Source organism: Leptonychotes weddellii, chromosome 1 (assembly GCF_054177405.1).
Source record: "Leptonychotes weddellii isolate Sample4059 chromosome 1, ASM5417740v2, whole genome shotgun sequence".
NCBI lineage: Eukaryota > Metazoa > Chordata > Mammalia > Carnivora > Phocidae > Leptonychotes > Leptonychotes weddellii.
In genome coordinates this window covers 183532164-183550950 of record NC_138369.1, presented here as the reverse complement: position 1 = coordinate 183550950, position 18787 = coordinate 183532164, and the positions used below count along the sequence as shown (strand labels likewise).

Below are 18787 nucleotides of genomic sequence, written 5' to 3'. Positions count from 1 at the left end.
AAGGGCTGTTGGAACTGGCTCTCTTGGAACGAGAGGGTTCACAGCCCAGGATACTTTAATTTGAGATACCACCATTTCAGCTTGGAAGATTCCTCTTCGTTTATCCAGCTACAATGTTCTAGGCAAAATAAGTGCAGTGGTGAACAATCCAGAAAGGGAAGCAAGTGGCAAAGGTAGATAATAAATGTTCTATGTGTGTCTGGCAAACACGAAGATTCAAGGAAGTGTTCAGGTAGAGGGCGCTGCCAGAACCAAAGGGGTGGGAGCCAGAGTGGGGGAGGGCTGGGGTGGGAGAGAAGATAGGGGGTGATGAGGGGACCAGATTGAGTAAGGCTTCATAGGCCATTAGGACTTTGACCTTTACCCTGGGTGAAACAGGATCCTTCACAGGGTTTCCACAGAGAACTGATATGCTTGGGCTGCTGGGTTGAAGTCAGACCAGGGGGTGCCAGAAGCAAATCAGGGAGCCCTGTGAGGAGATGGGGGTGGGTTGAATAGTGTCCCCCGAAATGCACAGCCTCCCTAGAACCTCAGAATGTGACCTTATTTGGAAATAGAGTCTTTGCAGATGTAATCAGTTAAGGATCTTGAGTTGAAATCATCCTGGACTTGTGGTGGGCTCTAGATCAAAATCTGATAGCCCAAGAAGAGGAGAGGAGACACAGAGAGACACAGGGAGAAGCCACGTGAAGACAGATGCAGAGACCCGAACGAGGTGGCCACAAGCATAGGAAATGTCAGAAGCCACTTGAAGCTGGAAGAAACAAGGAAGGATCCTGCTCGAGAGCCTTGGAAAGGAACGTAGCCCCGTGGACACCTTGATTTCATACTTCCGGCCTCCAAAACTGGGAGAGAGTAAATTTGTTGTTTTAAGTCCCCTAGTTCGTCGAACTTTATGATGACAGCCCCAGGAAACTAACCCAGGAGGTTCTTGTTGTGCTCTAGGAGATGACGTGGTTTGAGCCCCAGTGGTAACAGTGCAGGAGATGAGAATCAGGTAGATTTCAGGTACGTTCCAAAGGTGAGAAAACAGGATCTGCTGAGGGGACAAGACAGGGATGTAAAGGGAAGTGGAGTCCAGGATGATTCTAGGGTTTGGGGCTTGAGCCAGCAAAAGGTGAGAAAGACTCAGAAGATTGGGCTTGGGGGTGGGGAGGGAAGCAGGAGCTCAGTGTTGATGCGTGAAGCCTGAGGTTCCTGTCAGGCTTTCAGGGAAGATGGGGTGTAGGCCATTGGAGATACTACCGTGGCACCCAGGACAGAAATCCGTGCTGGAGACACAAACTAGGGATATATATGCAAAACCAGAACAGTGGATGAGAGAGTAGACACAGAGGAGGTGGAGCCTGGAGCACCCCAACACTAAGAGTCAGGGAAATGAGAAGGAACCAGCCCGGGAGCCCATGGAGGACACTGGAAGGAAGAGCAGAGCCATGATGCCTAGAAACTGAGTGAAAATGCTATTTACAGCAACTGTGGCTGGGCTGGCAGGAAAGTGAAATGAGAGCCAAGCTTGGAGACCTTGACCTGAGTGATGTGAGCCTGATATGAGCGAGCCCAAGGAGGTGTGTGGGGAATGCACCTCAATACAAGAAGTTCTTTCGTTTCTTTCACCACTATGTTCATTCAAGAGACTCAGAAGAGAGGAAATGATGACTACAGATAACTCTTAAAAAGTTTTTCTCAGAAAGAACTCACAGCCTGTTTTTTGCTGATGGGAATGACCAGAAGACAGGGGAATCTGGTGAGGCCAGATGAAGGGGGTGGATTGCTGGAGTGGTGCCCCCAGGAGGTGTAAGGAGACAGGTGCCCAGGCCCAGGGGAGACCTGACCCCTCTAGCATCACAGGCAGTGCATCTAGGAGGGAAGGTGGGATGCAGTTACACAAAGGAGGGACAGTAAGTATGGTTTGAGCATTTGTGGAACTTTTTTCTGATTGCCTTAATTTTTTCAATAAAATAGGGAGCAAGATCATCTATCAGCTGAGAGTGAAATGGGGGCAAAGATGTACTAGAAGACTGAGGAAAAGGGAAGGAAGGAAATATTTACCTGGGAAAGATGGAAGTCAATGGACTGGAGAAGTCTTGCTGGGCCAACAAGCACCAAAGGCCCACGGGTGGTCTCTTGAAGAGACCAGTCAGCAGAAACGTGTTCTTCTCCTGGCAAAACATATGCAGAACAATGAAAATGCACCCCTACTTCACACCATTCACAAAAATTAACTTGAAATGCATCAAAGACTTAAACATAAGACCTGATACCATGAAACTCCTTGAAAAAAATATGGGGGGCATGATGCCAAAAGCACAAACAACAAAATTTTGGGGGCATGATGCCAAAAGCACAAACAACAAAAGAAAAAAAATCAACAAATGGAACATCAAACTCAAAAGCTTCTGCATAGTAAAAGAAACAATTAAAAAAGACAACCTATGGAATGGGACAAAATTTTTGCAAACCCATATATCAGATAAGAGGTTAATATCCAGTATCTATAAAGAACTCAGTCAACTCGACAAAACAAACAATTTGATTAAAAAATGGGCAGAAGAACTAAATGACTTTTTTCCAAAGAGGACATCAAAATGGCCAACTGGTACATGAAAAGATGCTCAACATCACTCAGCAGCAGAGAACTACAAATCAAAACCACAATGAGATATCACCTCACACCTGTCACACTGGATATCATCAAGAAGACAAGAGACCAACAGGTGCTGGTGAGGATATGGTGAAAAGGGAATCTTTACATACTGTTGATGGGAACTGGTCCAACCACTAAGGAAACCAACATGGAGTTTCCTCAAAAAAATAAAAATAGATCTACTATATGATCCTGACATTCCAAGGGTGATCCCAGTTTCATGGGATGGGTCAAAAGATGGAATAGACTGAGCAAAATGGAGATTGGGTTGCCAAGGGTGAGGGATGACCTAGAAATCCTGGCCTTCTCGTGGTGACTCTCATAGACAAGAATAAAGGGCATCACTGTATTAGTCCTGAAGTTCTTTTTTTTTTTTTTTAAAGATTTTATTTTTTATTTATTTGAGACAGAGAGAATGAGAGACAGCATGAGAGGGGGGAGGGTCAGAGGGAGAAGCAGACTCCCTGCCGAGCAGGGAGCCCGATGCGGGACTCGATCCCGGGACTCCAGGATCATGACCTGAGCCGAAGGCAGTCGCTTAACCAACTGAGCCACCCAGGCGCCCAGTCCTGAAGTTCTTAAGGGAGACAACAGAGCCAGACTCTGTGTGTGTGCACAGGTGTGCATGTGTGGGGGAAAGCAAAAATGAGAGGGGGTGTTTTCAGAAGCACATAGAATCTGGGTCCCTCCTCTTCTGTCCTGCCAGTGGCAGGGTGAGACCTGGGTGGTGGTCTTAGACCCTCGTGAACTGCACTTGTATAGAAAGCTTTGCCTCTCTGTTTTCTCAGGTTAGAAAAAATGACAATCCAGGAAGGAAATTAGCAAAGTATATATAAAGACAATTAATGGAGAAAAAGCCCAAATGACCATTACCACAAAAATAAGCTCATGCCTGGGGACCTGGGTGGCTCAGTCGGTTGGGCATCTGCCTTCGGCTCAGGTCAGGATCCCAGGGTCCTGGGATTGAGCCCAGCATCCAGCTTCCTGCTAAGTGGGGAGTCTGCTTCCCCCTTTCCCTCTACCCTTCCTCCCCGCTTGTGTTCTGTCTCTCTCTCAAATAAATAAAATCTTTAAAAACAAAGATAAGCTCATGCCTATTAGTATAAGTTTAAAAAAGAGGTAGCCCTTGATGCTTAGACTGGCAAAGTTTGCTTTTTTTTTTTTTTTAATATAATACCATGTCCCAGGAGGTGTTTGAAACAGGAACTCTCAAATCTTGCCATTGGGTGTGTAAGTTGGTATGATGACTTTGAGAGAAATCTGGCAATAACTAGTAAAAGTGAAAATGAAAATACCCAATGAGCCAGCAATTCAATGTCTAGTGAAATACACATATGCCCCAGGAGTTACCTGCCAGGAAGTGCCCTATGGCGTTGCTTGCAACACTGCACATCAAACTTGGGCTTGCCCGTTAAGAGGCCAGGGGCCAGAGTGTGATGGAGTCACACGTGGCATCCTGTGGCACAATGGGGATCCGTGAACTAGACCTACACAACAGATCTCAAAATGATAGTGTTTAATGAAAAAAAAAATGGTGCTGAAGAGCTGAAGCTTCCATACCATGAATCCATTTAGTTCGTTAAAGTCCACAAAGTGCTATTATAAATTATAACCCTCTATATATGCAGTAGAACATATATATAAATGAGATGAATGATGCACACGGACTTCAGAATGATGGTCACCTCTTGGAAGAATCGGTAAGAAGAGATACAAAAAAAGGGACTTCAACTGTATCTAACATTTTATTTCTTTAAGAGATCCAAAATAGAGCAAAACTTACAGTATCAGTTCAATCTCAGTGATAAGTACCTCAAGTCTGCTCTAGTACCTTCTGTACTTTTATGTATGTTTGGATTTTTTAAAAAGGAGAATGTTTCTAGTTTAACAACCCAGGTGCAAGTTTTAAGAAAGAAAGCAAAGTGTGAATAGTGTTGTCAGATGAGGACAATCATTGTTAGGGCATCACATTCGACCAGAATAGAGATTGAACCCAAAACCATTTCATTATGATTAGGAGGGAGGAGGGATTAATTTCCTTAATATTTGGCTGAACCACATTAAATATCTTATGCCATATTATATTTAGATCAGGTAAAAGGTATGCGGAAGAAGAAGCAACTTTCAAAGCATTGGTTATAACTATTAACTATAAAATCAGTGCCTTTAAAATTCCTTGCAATTTTGCCTTGTGACCAAACTTTTGCTCTTGTTTTAAAGGTAATTAAAATGTATTTGAGTTGGAGAATGCTGTGAAAAATCACTGAGCTAGCATGGAGCCCTGCCAGGGCGGGGACGGCGGGGGATTGCTAGACTACTTATCTAACCCTTTCCATGGCCTTAGCTAAACCCCACAGGAATCTGCCCATTCCTAAAGCTGGGATTTAAATGGAGCCCTGTGTCCAGGCTCTTCTCTTATAGTCTTGGCCCTTTCTGGCCACATCACCAAACCCCTCTGCTGAGGTACTTTCTAAGAGAAGGGTTCGTGTAGACATATAGTGGATAGGACTGTGGAAAATAAAGTATGTGTGGATGAGAAGAGGAGGCAGGATGGTGGAAGACAACCAGACAAGCAAAGTTAAGAATGATGGTGGGAATAAAAATCATCTTTATTGCAGATAAAAGTTGGAGAATTATAGAAATATGCCAAAGGAGTCCTCAGCAGAAAAACAAAGCATGGACCCCAGAGTCAAGTGAGAGTTGATTCTTGTTATTCGAGAGAGTATGTCCTATAAAGGTGGGGCTGCGAACACTCCGTTAGAGAATACTAACCCATTGCTCCTAGGAGAAACATGGGGTTGGTTAGGTTCCTCGGAGCCTCTGATCACCCCTATGCCGACCCATCAACACAGTCTTGCTTTATGTGTGTTTCTTCTTAAAGACACCTTATTTAATCTATACTGATTCATTAACACTGAACAAGGCCAACAATACTGTAACTCATGCCTCAACGAAGCTAATCTAACACACAGTTTCTCTGTAAGGCACATCACAGCCTTCTCATGCTTAGGAACACCAGACTGCCCTTCAGCACTACGCTTGGGCCATTTTAAACATGGAGATCACCAACAAAGAGCACACAGATGCAAAATAGATCACACTAAATAGATCGTGAAAAAAACACTTGTTCATGGTAGGAGAGCTGAAACAAGGCAGAGTGTCACCTTGGACAACCCCAGCTGGGAAAGGACTCGACAGGAGACTCAAATGTTCACCTCCCCACCCGCGAATGACTGTGAAAATACCGTACCAATTTGGGGGGGGCATACAAATAAATTTTTTCGAGTAGGCAAATACAGAATCTTTTAATAATGAGAATTGAGTCTGACATATTAAAAAAAAAAAACAACAACAGGGCACCTGGGGCTCAGTTAAGCATCTGCCTTCAGCTTGGGTCACGATCTCGGGGTCCTGGGATGGAGCCCACATCAGGCTCCCTGCTCAGCGGGGAGCCTGCTTCTTCCTCTCCCTGTGCCCCGCCCCCTGCTCCTACGCTCTCTCTCTCTCAAATAAATAAATAAATTCTTAAAAAAAAAAAAAAAAAGCAGTATCTAGCCCTCCAGAAAGAGGTACTTACATTTTGGGATTCATTTGGACAAAGAATGTTACATTCCAGTCATTTAGCTCAATAGGAGCTTTATGGAAACAATGGTCTCCCACTTACTCAGAATGAAGAGGTTGAGCCCATTTTGCATATTCCTTACTTCTGGCATCGTCCACTGAACAATGCGTCCTTGTCTTTTCCACTCACAATGGAGTCATCTCAGGCAAATCTTCTCCCCAGAGGAGGTACAGCTTAGCTTGTTCTGGGGGAAAAGGGTGCAGATGCAACACGCAGATGCCAATTCGGCAGCACCAGACGCCACTTGCAATAACCCAAAGGTCCCCAGCACTGTGGAGACTCGGTCTGGTTTCAGGCATCGTTTGCTAATTGCCCCGCTGGGCTTGGGGGATCTGGGTTATTTTGGTACTGCTGTTGTCACTATACTTAGGGGTTGATTTTGGGGATCGTGGTGCGCCCCTCCAAAAACAAGACTTTGCCACCACCCAGGGACTTCTTGGCCACCACACCGTGTCTTCCTCCTGTGGAATAACAGAGTGCCCTGGGCCTGTGTTTGGTTTTAAGTCCATGTGCCTTAAAGCTGTGTTCTAAGAATAAAAAGTATGTTGGTAATTTGAGCCCAGCAAATGCTTGCGCTGGCCTCCGGGGCTCTCTTTGCTGTTTTCTGGTGATTAGGTATGGCACCTGTTCTGTTTAGGGTAACAGCCCCACGGAACCCACTGGCAGGCCACGGAAACAACAGAGAGGCTTATCAGAAGATGAAAAGAAGTGTGCAAAGAATAAGCCTCTGAGAAAGTATTCTAACCCTTCCCCACATCCCTGCTAGGTTCCCAAATCACTGATGGAATAACCCTTCAGCAAACCAGGCAGAGGGACCTGAACCGGGGCCTTGTAGACTTGGAAGTCTCTTTAAGACCAGCTGGTTCACTGGTCACATTTTCCCTTCAAGGACTGAAGCCTGAGGCTAAAGGAAAAAAAGAAAGCGTGCAAGATCCTGTGGCTGGAGGGTGGAAATGCAGGGCCACTGGGTAGGTCTCTGACCCAAAGTTCTATGCTCATAACACTACATTTCCTTCCAGGTGACCAGGGATCCCACAGATTGCTCTGGAAACTTCCCACCACCGACACGATCCTGGCCTGTTCCCAGGGACAGAAGACAGGGCGGGTACTAGCAGGTGGCATTCCAGATCAATCTCAGGTGCAAACATCTCTCTCTCCCTGAGCCCTCCCAACGGAAAGTGGCAACAGCCCAGACCACAAAAGGGGAGCAGGATTTCTACTTTCAAGATGCTCCCACACACAGCATTTCGGAGCACACCCAGTTCAGCCGGGGGTCACTGGGCAAGCACTGTCCACCGGCTGGTGGGCATCTGAAAACCTCGCCTCAACCCCCCCTTGTACTTCTCCACAGTGAATGTCTATCATTTCTTTCTGACAAATATGCGGGCAGGGTAGAGGGTTGGTCCGTTCGGATGCACATTTTACAGTGAGCTAATGTGCACAGTACTCATTCTTGGCTCTTCAAAATGATCCTTTCGGTTTAAGAGGCCCTTAGCCATGGAATGTCTCCTCACCCACACACAGTGACTTGGACCCTCCCCGAATTCCCAACCTCTCTATACACCAAGCCCGGGCCCACCACCCGACCGTACCTGCCTGGCCCCCAGGTGCTCCAAAAACACACCGTGTGGTTTTGCCACTTCCCATCACCTACCACCCATGCCCCACACTGGTTCCCATGCCTGTTTAAACACTCTCTCTGCTGGAAAACTACCCCCCACCCAGTCCCAAGTGCTAAGGAATCCAGGTCTCTGTTTCCACAGCATTTAGTCTAAATCCGAATTATTATTATTTCCACCTATCTATGAGGGCCCTGAGGTCAGGGTCACTGCCCATTCATCTTTGTATCCTGCCCAGGGCCTCACCTGCCATGTGTGCGCTTCATAAACAGACCCCTGGAGTATGGACAAAAAAAAAAGCTCTGTGGGAAATTACAGGGCAGAGGAAAAAATGTGCAGAAAGGAGGCCTGGTCTCCAGAGTACATGAACATTTTTATTCTGTCGTTCTCATGACTTCTCTTTGAAGACCTGAGATTAAAAACACTTCCAAGTCCCAGATCTGCGCTCTCCCCTCTTATAATGATAAAGCCTGGATCCTTTGGCCCAGGTGTGGGGCAGGAAGGGGGCCCAGGGCAGGACGTTGCTTGGAAGCAGCCCCTCGGAGAATGGCCTACTCTGCAGGGATGGTAGGCACCGACCTGTGGAAGGATGCTGTGAGCCAAAAGTGGGCTTTCAAATCGCCAATCTAACTCCTCCCGTTGCAGCCTTGGACAAGTCACTTATTTTCTCTAAGCCTTGGGTAGCCCCATCTGCAGAATGGGTATACTACTCACAGAGTTGTAAGGAAAGCAAAGGAATACCGTTCATATTGAGCTCTTGCTGAAAGTATCCCCCATCTGTGTTGGGATAGACAATGACTCTTCTGGACTCAACTAGAAGTAGGGAAGCCCAGCTCATACTTTCAATCCTCCTAATCTTTCAATCAAATATTTCACCTCAATCAACACAAATGTGGTCTTCCAGCAAAAACCTAAGAGGATCACCTGGGCCTCACAGTCCTACCTTACTGACATTCCATGGTACGGGACTTAGTCATCTCCTGATTCAGACACCTGCTGAATGCTTCCATGACTTGTCAACGTCTCCGGAAGCGGCTTCCGAAACACACCCGAGACTGGCTTCTTGGGCCTACAACCTCCATCTCACTCTCCACCTCCCTCCTGAGCCCACCCCATATGAGAAACAAAGTACTTCCAGAAGCTCGCTCCTGTCCAAAGTGAGCCACAAGTAGTCAAGGTAACAAACCCAAGGAAGATGCATCTTTTCGAGGAAGGGAGCCCAAAGGGAACACTCTGGAATCCTTGCTTCACCCTGGGACCTGGCCTCCCGTGCTTCTGCGGCTCGGTGCGCTTCGCAGACTCCGACCCTCCAACTTTATCCCTGGCGGGTCTTGTCTCCCAGTTCGCACTGGATTCTTTGCCAGGGCCCTCTCGGCTCCTGCACTCTCTGCTCTCCAGCTCAGGGTGTCAGGGCGGCTGCGTGCGCAGGGCGGGTGCACCCTCCAGGCTTCAGCTCACCCGCACCTGCAGGACTCCCCTCCCTGGGCACCACACACACTTTCCCGCCTTCTCCCCTACTAGCCCACGAGACGGGGGCTGCCTTTGTCGACTGCTCTGCTTCCAGCACCTTGCTCCGAGACACCCACTGCAGGAGCAGACCACCAAACAGCGCCTCAGGCCACCACCAGCCGGGGCAGGAGCTGACACTCTTGGCTCTGACAGCAAATACCAGTCTGGAAATGACCTCCACACATGCCCTGCTCCAACACCAGGTATTCTGCGAGGGGGGGCAGGGGCCCCGAAGTGGCTGAGGGTCCACTAGGCAGCAGCAGCTCAGAGGGAAGAGACCGTGGCTTCATTTTGGAGCTTCGGAGGAGGGCAAGTGGCACACTGCGTGGCTGCCCTACTTAGCCAGCCTCCTTCCTAGCACTCTTGAAACTGTGCCACAGGATTCTGAACACTAGCACGACCTCGAAGGCTCAAGAACGGCCGTCGACTTCCGAGGGACCAGCAAGTGCAGGAAAAGAACGTGCCAGCACCACACTCAGGCCATGAGGACAACTGCTACTAGCTGAGCGGTAAGAATTCACCCCAGACATCCAGGGGCCTTGTTTAACCTGAGAGGACAAGGACAAGCTCACGCTTACTGAGGGGAAAAGACCACATGGCGTCCGGGTCCCCAGTTCAAGATCCCAGCTGTTATTTGGTAGTTGTGGGGTCAAGGTCAAATCACTCTGAGTCTGTTTCCTCATCCGAACACCAGGGATGACACAGTGCTTCCTCACAAGGCTGCTGGAAGGACTAAACGAGGTCCCTGAGAAAACGTATGCAGCACGCAGACTGCACATTCGCAAACTTAAGGGAAAAACCTACTTCGGGCAGCGCCTGAGTGCAAGTGCACGCAACTGTCCAGGAGAAGTCTGAGCTCTCCCAGGCCCTGGCCACAAGCCTGCGCTTTCAGGAAATTCCTAATGAAGCAGGAAGTAGCATATTTTCCCAGATAACCTCCACTTTATCCCTTTTATTTCCAGCCTACAGTTTTTAATGACCCTCTTCACTGAACGACTGCTCTTCAAAGAGACTTTTATAGTATTTTGCCTCTGGAGGAAGTTGAAGCTCGGTGCTCTCTGGGCTCTTAAGAATGAGGGGCCCCTGGGTGGCTCAGTCGTTAAGCGTCTGCCTTCGGCTCAGGTCATGATCCCAGGGTCCTGGGATCGAGCCCCACATCGGGCTCCCTGCTCGGCAGGAAGCCTGCTTCTCCCTCTCCCACTCCCCCTGCTTGTGTTCCCTCTCTCGCTGTGTCTCTGTCAAACAAATAAAATCTTTAAAAAAAAAAAAAAATTAAAGAAAGAATGATATCCTGCCATCTGCAACGACATGGATGGACCTAGAAGGTACTGGGCTAAGTGAAGTAACTCAGACAAAGATAGTTACTGTGCGATTTCACGTCTATGTGGAACCTAAAAAACAAAACAGAAACAGACTCATCAACAGAGACCAAACTGGTGGTTGTCGGAGAGGAGGAGGATGGGCAGTTGAAGGGGATTAAGAAGTACAACCTTCCAGTTATGAAGTCAGTCGGTCACTGGGATGTAATGTACAGCAGAGATGGAATATAGTCACTAACACTGTAATAACCGTGGATGGTGACCAGTGAGTAACTAGACCCATCAGAGTGATCATTTTGTACATTTGTAATGTATAAAAGTATCCAAACACTGTAATAACTGTGGATGGTGACCAGTGAGTAACTAGACCTATCAGAGTGATCATTTTGTACATTTGTAATGTATAAAAGTATCCAAACACTACGTAGGTCAATTAAAAACAAACAAGAATTCAGAGATGGGCAGCATGACAGAGGGAGGAAGCCCTGGGTTGGTTAGGAGCCGGGCTCCTGCTGGTTCCTGGGGCACCGGTCTTGCTCATCTGTGTCTCAGGCTCGTCACCATTTATAAGAGGCAGAGCCCCTTCCTGCTTTAACATGATCTGACTGTATAAATTAACGTAACCAGAGGTTCTACTTAGTAGTTGGTACCTGCCCCAACCATGTGCGCATAGCAGCTCTGTCTCTGGGCCACTGCTGGAAACCCCGTGCAGAGCACCCCTTCGGGAAGATGGATCCCTGTCAATTTCTTCCGATTCAGCAGCTCTGAGGAGACTGAAGAGGAGATGCGGTGACTGTTCCAGGAGAAAGTCTCCTCCTTACGTGCCTCAGATGCCATCCAGCTGCCAGAGACACTGGGTCCCCAGCCCAGGGCAGAGGCCACACATGGACTTTTCTTTTTTTAAAGGCTGGCAGCACTTACTGATTCTAAGAGTGCAGTGTACATCAAGGCTCACAGATTATCTGAACTGACCAGGAATGAAATTTCAGTCAGTTTCTAGATCACTTCTCTGGCAGGCCAAGGGAATATGAGTTTGAGGCAAACTGGAGCACGCCGGCTGCGTTCTCTCCTATTAACTCCCGATGCTCTTCGAACTCGCCTCAGTGCAATGCAGTTGAAAAGTCAGGATGCCGGAGGATGCTGGCTTCCCTTCCCTGAAGCTTTGGGGAGCGGAGCCGACCCTGTCTCTGGCTAGGTATTATACCAAGGTTACCACATAAAATCCAGAACACCCAGGTACATTTGAATTTCAAATAAACACCACATCATTTTTTGATCTAAGTACGTTCCATGTAATATTTGGAGGATACTTATGGGAAAAAAAAATGCTTCGTTGTTTATCTGAAATTCCAATTTAACTGGGCACCCTGCATTTCTATTTGCTAAATATGGTAACTTTAATTACACCCATTTCAAGCAAAGACTAGTTGGTTCCTAGTCTCCAAAGTATAACAACATCCCCAAACCAACCTCTCCCCAGCCAAAACAAAAACTTGTCTTGTTTGTTCCTCAAAACAAAACCTGTCTTTTTATTTCCAGGACATGTTTTTTAAAAGTAGGTCCATAAGTATCTAATAAAAAACAGAAAAAAGAGATGTGCCTTCTTGTAAGTCTCCAATTTAAAAGCTCAGCATGCCACTGGTCACAGGCTCTGGGGCCAGGTGGCTCTCTGGGCAACCCCGACTTCAAAGGCAACTGGCTTCCAACTCATCGGGGTAGGGGGAGAAGGCAGGAAGAGCAGAATTTAAAGGTGGCTCCTTTCTCAAAGAGGCCCATTGGGGCAGAGGGACAGGAGAGGAGGCAGGTGCTGAGGGCAGGAGAATGAGAAGAAGCGGCACGCCACAGCTCAAGCCACAGGACATACGTGTCCCTCTACACAGAACACCCCCCACCCACTGACAGGTTTACTGTGAGATACAAGAAAAAGTTATTGCTCTTACAGAAAGCCCAGTAGTTGAGGGAGAGATGCGTCCCCGCCCCGTCCTCCCCGGATTCTCCCCCGTCTCGGCACTTGGCCTGGGCACCCACGGCTAGTGTTCTGGGCGGCCACAAGCTGCAGGGCCTCGGGCCGTTCGCGCTGCTGGGGTAGGTGAAGAGACAAAACACCTCCCCGAGTTTTTTTTTTTTTTTTTTGAAATTACATTTACCATTCTGGTCAAAAGTTACTCATATAATGCAGTGGTCTTAAATTTTTATTTTGCACGGTTATACAGTCTGAATGACTAGCTTGCAATCCGAGGCAGTTTTTATAAGCTTTGCTCTGCAAAATGGTGTTAGTGTTGTTGTAGGGCAAAGTCCTCACCGATAAAGAAATGACATTAATGAAAGGAAATCAAGAATGATGTGCTGGCATGTCAGATTACAAAGTGGCTCTAAGCAAGCCAGTCCCCAACTTCTCACAGCAAGGGAGTTCAAGAGCCAGAAACTCCTTAGAAAAATTAAATGGCACCTATAATAACACTCATATAAGGGTCAAGTTTGTAAATTTTTAATCCATGGTACTCAAAAGTGAGAGAATTAAATACAAAGCTACAATTGGGTAAATCTTCTCACTTCCTCTTCTTCGTGGAATATAGTTTTTCTTCGAGTGGGACAGGGACAATCCCCTCACACTCTTTTACTTCCTGGGTCAGAGGGTGTTTTACAACATTCGGTCTAATCACATCAATGTCTCGAGACAAATGTTCCATTATGCTCTCAACAGCGGTGGCTGGTGCATAAAAATCCACCAAGAAATACCTGCAATAAAATAAAAATTTGTGAATTCCTGCATTCTGAAATACAACACTTCCGCTATTTTGGTCAATGTTTTCACTTTACTCCTCTCCAGATAAGATCGGCTACACAAAAAAACACACACGCACTTTGTCAACACAGGAACTACCAACTGACCAGCTAAACAGAAGTGTTTGCCCAACCTCCCCCTTCCCTATGGCCGGTCCCCTTACACTCTTGTGAAAATCTGAATCCTAACAAACTTTGTGGTAGCAAACAGCATTGTGACGTCACATACAGTGCGAAGTATATAAAGTACAGTAAGATTATGGGTCTAAGGAACAGAATGTACTATTCAACAAGGCTGAATTTCTCAAACCATTTTTTGAGAAAACATCTATTGGGTAAGTCTTCCAATTTTCTAAAGGATTTTACAAGTAACTTAATGCACCCGAGAGGCAGAGTACATGCAAATGGCCACACTTCACAAATAAGGGAAAAGATTCTGAAAGGCCTGGGACTTGTCTAAGACTATCCTGCATGTTCGAGAACTGACAACAGAAGGAAAATCATGGGAATCTGGGGTATGGGAAAGAACTGAACATTCCTCCACCCACAGCAGACTACTCCAGAAGGGCACCGCAGCCAGCCCACTCTTCTTACCACATCAACAACTTCATCAGCTCAGCCGATGACGTTACAAAGGAAGAAGCAGCCCTCCTCCCTGCCCGCGCCCCCCTCTCAATTCTAAAAGCGTAAGCCTCCCTTGTACTGTTGGGTTTGAACCACAGTGCTGTGAAAGGCCAGTTTTCAGTGCAGTAATTCAGAATTCTGCAATGTTCCAGCTGGCTGAGATGACCTCTGACATCGCTTACTTTGTTCTAGCCACACTCTCCTCCCCACGCATATTCCCATCCTAGGTCTTTGTGCTCACTGTTCCTTCTGCCGGAAATGTTCTTCGCTGAGTTCCACAGAGCTCACCCCTCACTTCCATCCTGTCTGCACCCAAACGTCACTTTGTCAGAGGTCCTCTTTGATCACATCTCCTACAGCAACACTAAAGCAACATCCTCCTTGCCTGCCCACCCAACCTCGTTACTCCATCGGCCTTACTCAGTGCTTCATTGCTTCCCAGAGCGCTCATCACCATGGACAGAGTACGATTTGCTTATCATCTACCTCACGCACTACTACATAGCCGCCCTCAGCAGGACTCTGTTGCTTACCCTCAGCACCCTGAACAGAGGCTAACATACACCAGGCCCACGGTAAATACCTGGCTGCAAGAGTGTTAGCATGAGACGTGAAATTCTCACAGAAAGCAGAAGAGACCAAACTGAAAATGGACAAATTCGACACGGGAGTTAGAGAAAAGGGACGACATTTTGTATAATACCATACAAAGAGAGTTCAAAACATATAAAACAACTTCCCAGGTGAACATTCACCCTTAGCTGAGCCTCGTGGGGAAGTTATTCAAGTAAACAAAAATTAAAAGTGAAAGGACAGAAAAACATACACCATGCAAAAACACTAATCAAAAGAAAGCTCAAGTGGCTATAGTAATATCAAAGTAGATTGCAGATCAAAGGAAAATTACCAGGGATAAAAAAAGATAATATATAACGATCAGTTCACCAAGAAGACACAACAATCCTAAATGTGCATGTAACCTGACAACAGAACTTCATCATACAGGAAGTAAAAATGAACAGAACTGAAAAGAGAAATAAACAAATCCACAATTATGGCTGGAGACTTTTAATATTCCTCTCAGTAACTGATAAAACTAGTATACAGAAAATCAGCAAGGATACAGAAAAAGTGAGCACCACCATCAACCAACTGGATCTGACATTTATAGAACCCTCCAAACAAAAAGAGCAGGATACACATTGTTCACAGTTGCAAACAGAACATTTACCAAAGTCAACCATATTCTGGGCCATAAAATGATACTCAATAAATCTAAAGGGATTCGAATCTCACAGAAGACACTTGGGGAAATCCCCAAATACGTGGAAACTAACATACATCTAAATAGCCTATGGGTCAAAGAACAAATCAAAACGGAATGTGAACTGAATGAAAATGAAAACAACAAATCAAAGTTTGGGGAATGCCACTAAAGCAGGAAATTTATAGCACTAAACACCTATGTAAGAAAAGTGGAAAAGCCTCAAAACTTCCACCTTAAGAACCTAGAAAAAAGAAGAACAGGGTGCCTAGGTGGCTCGATCATCTGCCTTTGGCTCAGGTCATGATCCCAGGGTGCTGGGATGGAGCCCCACATCGGGCTCCCTACTCGGCAGGAAGCCTGCTTCTCCCTCTCCCACTCCCCCTGTTCGTGTTCCCTCTCTTGCTGTCTCTCTCTGTCAAATAAATAAAAAAATCTTAAAAAAAAAAAAAAAAAAGAACAAATTATAAACACAAAGTAAGATGGGGGTGGGGGGGGAAGAATAAAGATCAGAGCAGAAATCTCTGAGGCAGAAAACAGAAAAATAATAGAGACCATCAATGAAACCAAATACTAGTTCACTGAGACCAATAAAATTGATCCACCTCTAGTCAGACTGATCAGTAGAAAAGGGTAAGAGACAAATTCAGGAATGAGAGAGGTAAAATGGCTACAAATATTACAGATAATAAAAGGATGGAAAAAGACTATTATAAACAAATTTTACAATAAATTTGACAACTTAGATGAAATTCCTTGGAAAATATAAACTACCAAAACTTCCTCCAAAAAACAGCTAACCCTATACCTATTAAAGAAATCAAATGTGTAATTAAAAACCTTTCCAAAAGAAAACCAAAGGCCCAAATGGCTTTACCAGTGAATTCTACCAAACGTTTGAGGAAAAACACCAATTTTGACACAAACTGGTACTGAAAATAGGACAACACTTCCCAATTTGTTCTATGAGGCCAGCATTACCCTGATGCCAAAATCAAAGACATTACAAGAAAAGAAAAAACTGATCAATATCTCTCACAAACATAAATGAAAAAAAAAAATTCTAAAAGTTTTAGCAAATTGACTACTAAAATATATGCAAAGAATAATACATCATGGTCAAGTAGAGTTTATCAAAGAAAGCAAGACTGGTTTAACATTTGAAATCAATCAATGTAAATCACCATATTACCAAACTAAAAAGAAAAACCATAATATGGGTATTAAGGAGGGCACATGTTGTGATGAGCACTGGGTGTTATACACAACTAATGAATCGTTGAACACTACATCAAAAACTAATGATGTACTATATATTGGCTAACTGAAGATAATGAAAAGAAAAGAAAAGAAAAACCATATGATCATTCCAACAGAAAAAAAAAAGCATTTAACAAAATTCCATATCCAATTCCTGATAAACTCTCAGCAAAGTACAGCTACAAGGGAACTTCTTCAACCATAGAAAGGATATCTTTGCAAAACCTGTAACTAACATCATACCAGCTGGTCAAAGTCTTAATGCTTTTCCCTGAGACTAAGAATAAACAAGGGTGTCTGTTCTCACCATTTCTATTCAACATTTTACTGGAGGTTCTTGCCAGCGCACTAAGGCAAGAAAAAAAAGAAAAGGCAACCAGATTGATAAGGAAGTAGTAAAGTTGTCTATATCTACAGATGAAATGATTGTATATATAGAAGAATCTAAGAAATTTACAAAAAAGATACTAGAAATAATATGTGAGTTTAGCAAGGTTGCAGTCTACAAAAATCAACTGTATTTCTATATACTAGCAATGAATAATCACACCTTGAAATTAAATATGAAGTACTTAAGGATAAATCGGACAAAAGGTGTGCAAGACCTGTACACTAAAAACCCTAAAACATTACTAAAAGAAATTAAAGAAAACTGGCATAAATGGAGATATAACTTGTTCATGGGTAGGAAGATTCAAATTTATTTAGATGTCAATTCTCCAAAATTGATCTATAAATTCCTAAGGATCCTAATCAAAATCCTAAAAGACATTTTTGTTAGAAATTGATGAACTGATTCTAAGCTACACAGGAAAATTCAAAGAACCTACAACAGCCAAAACAACTTGGATATCAAGAATAAAGTTGAAGGATTAATACTACCTGATTTCAAGACTCATTACAAAGTTACGGTAATCAAGGCAGTATGGTATTTGTATAAAGATACACAAACAGATCAATAGAATAGAGTCCAGAAATAGATCCATACATATATGCACAACTGATTTTTGACAAAGGTGCAAAGGCAATTCAAAAGAGAAAGGACAGTCTTTTCAACAAATGGTGCTGAACAATTCCATATTTGTATGCAAAAAATGAACTGTGACCCATACATATACAAAAATTAACTCAAAACAGAACATAGATCTAAATAATAAAACACAAAGCTCGAAAACTAGAAAAAAACACAGGAGAAAACTTTTGTGACCTTGGGTTAAGCAAAGAAACTTTAGACGGCACTAAAAGCAAAATCCATAATCAAAAATTTGATAAACTAGACTTCATCAAAATTAAACACTGTTCTCTGAAAGATACTGTTAAGATAATACAAAGACAAGCCACAGACTGGGATTTGCAAGTCACATGTCCAATAAAGGACTTGTTTCTAGAATATATAAAACTCTCAAAATTTATTTAAAAAAAAAAACCCCAATTTTTAAAAAATGGGCATAAAATTTGAATAGGGATTTCACCAAAGATGTATTATGGCAAAGAAGCACCTGAGAAAGATGCTTAATACCATCAGTCATTAGAGAAATGCAAATTAAAACCACAGGGAGATACCTACTAGAATGGCTAAAATCAGAAACACTGAGCATTCCAAGTGTTAGTGAGGACACAAGGAACTGGCATTCTCATACACTGCTAGTGGAAATGCAAAATGATACAACTGTTTTGGCATTTTCTTAAAAGTTAAACATACACTTGCCATTATGATCAAGCCATTCCACTCCTAGGTATTTATCCAAGAAAATTAAAGCATTAGTCCTCACAACAACTTGTTTATGAATGTTCACAGCAGCTCCACGTACAATCCAAAACTGCAAATGACACAAATATCCCTCAACATGCAAACTGATAAACTGTGGTATGGCCATACAACAGCATACTACTCAGCCATAAAAAGGAATAAGCTACTGATATACATGAATCTTATAATACTTTTGCTGACTGAAAGAAACTAGTATAAAAAAGGGCAGATGCTGTCTGATTTTATTTAAGATTCTACAAAATATAGACTAATCTATAGGGAAAGAAAGCAGACCACTGGCTGTTAAAGACGGGAACAAGTGGAGGGAATGATCACAGGACACAGGAGGAAAATTGTGGGGTGACCAATTTATTCATTATCTTTTTTTTTTT

General features: G+C 44.3%; 1 long non-coding RNA gene across 1 annotated transcript in view; it reads right to left on the bottom strand.

The window, feature by feature from the left end:
- Positions 1-8551, bottom strand: part of LOC145716419 (uncharacterized) — a 32115-nt gene extending 23564 nt beyond the window's left edge. The window contains exons 1-2 of the long non-coding RNA XR_014139054.1: positions 3995-8551; positions 2050-2159 (exon numbers count right to left, since the gene is read on the bottom strand). This is a non-coding gene — a long non-coding RNA (uncharacterized LOC145716419). The remainder of the gene's footprint in view (positions 1-2049; positions 2160-3994) is intronic.
- Between the last annotated feature and the right edge of the window lie 10236 nt (positions 8552-18787).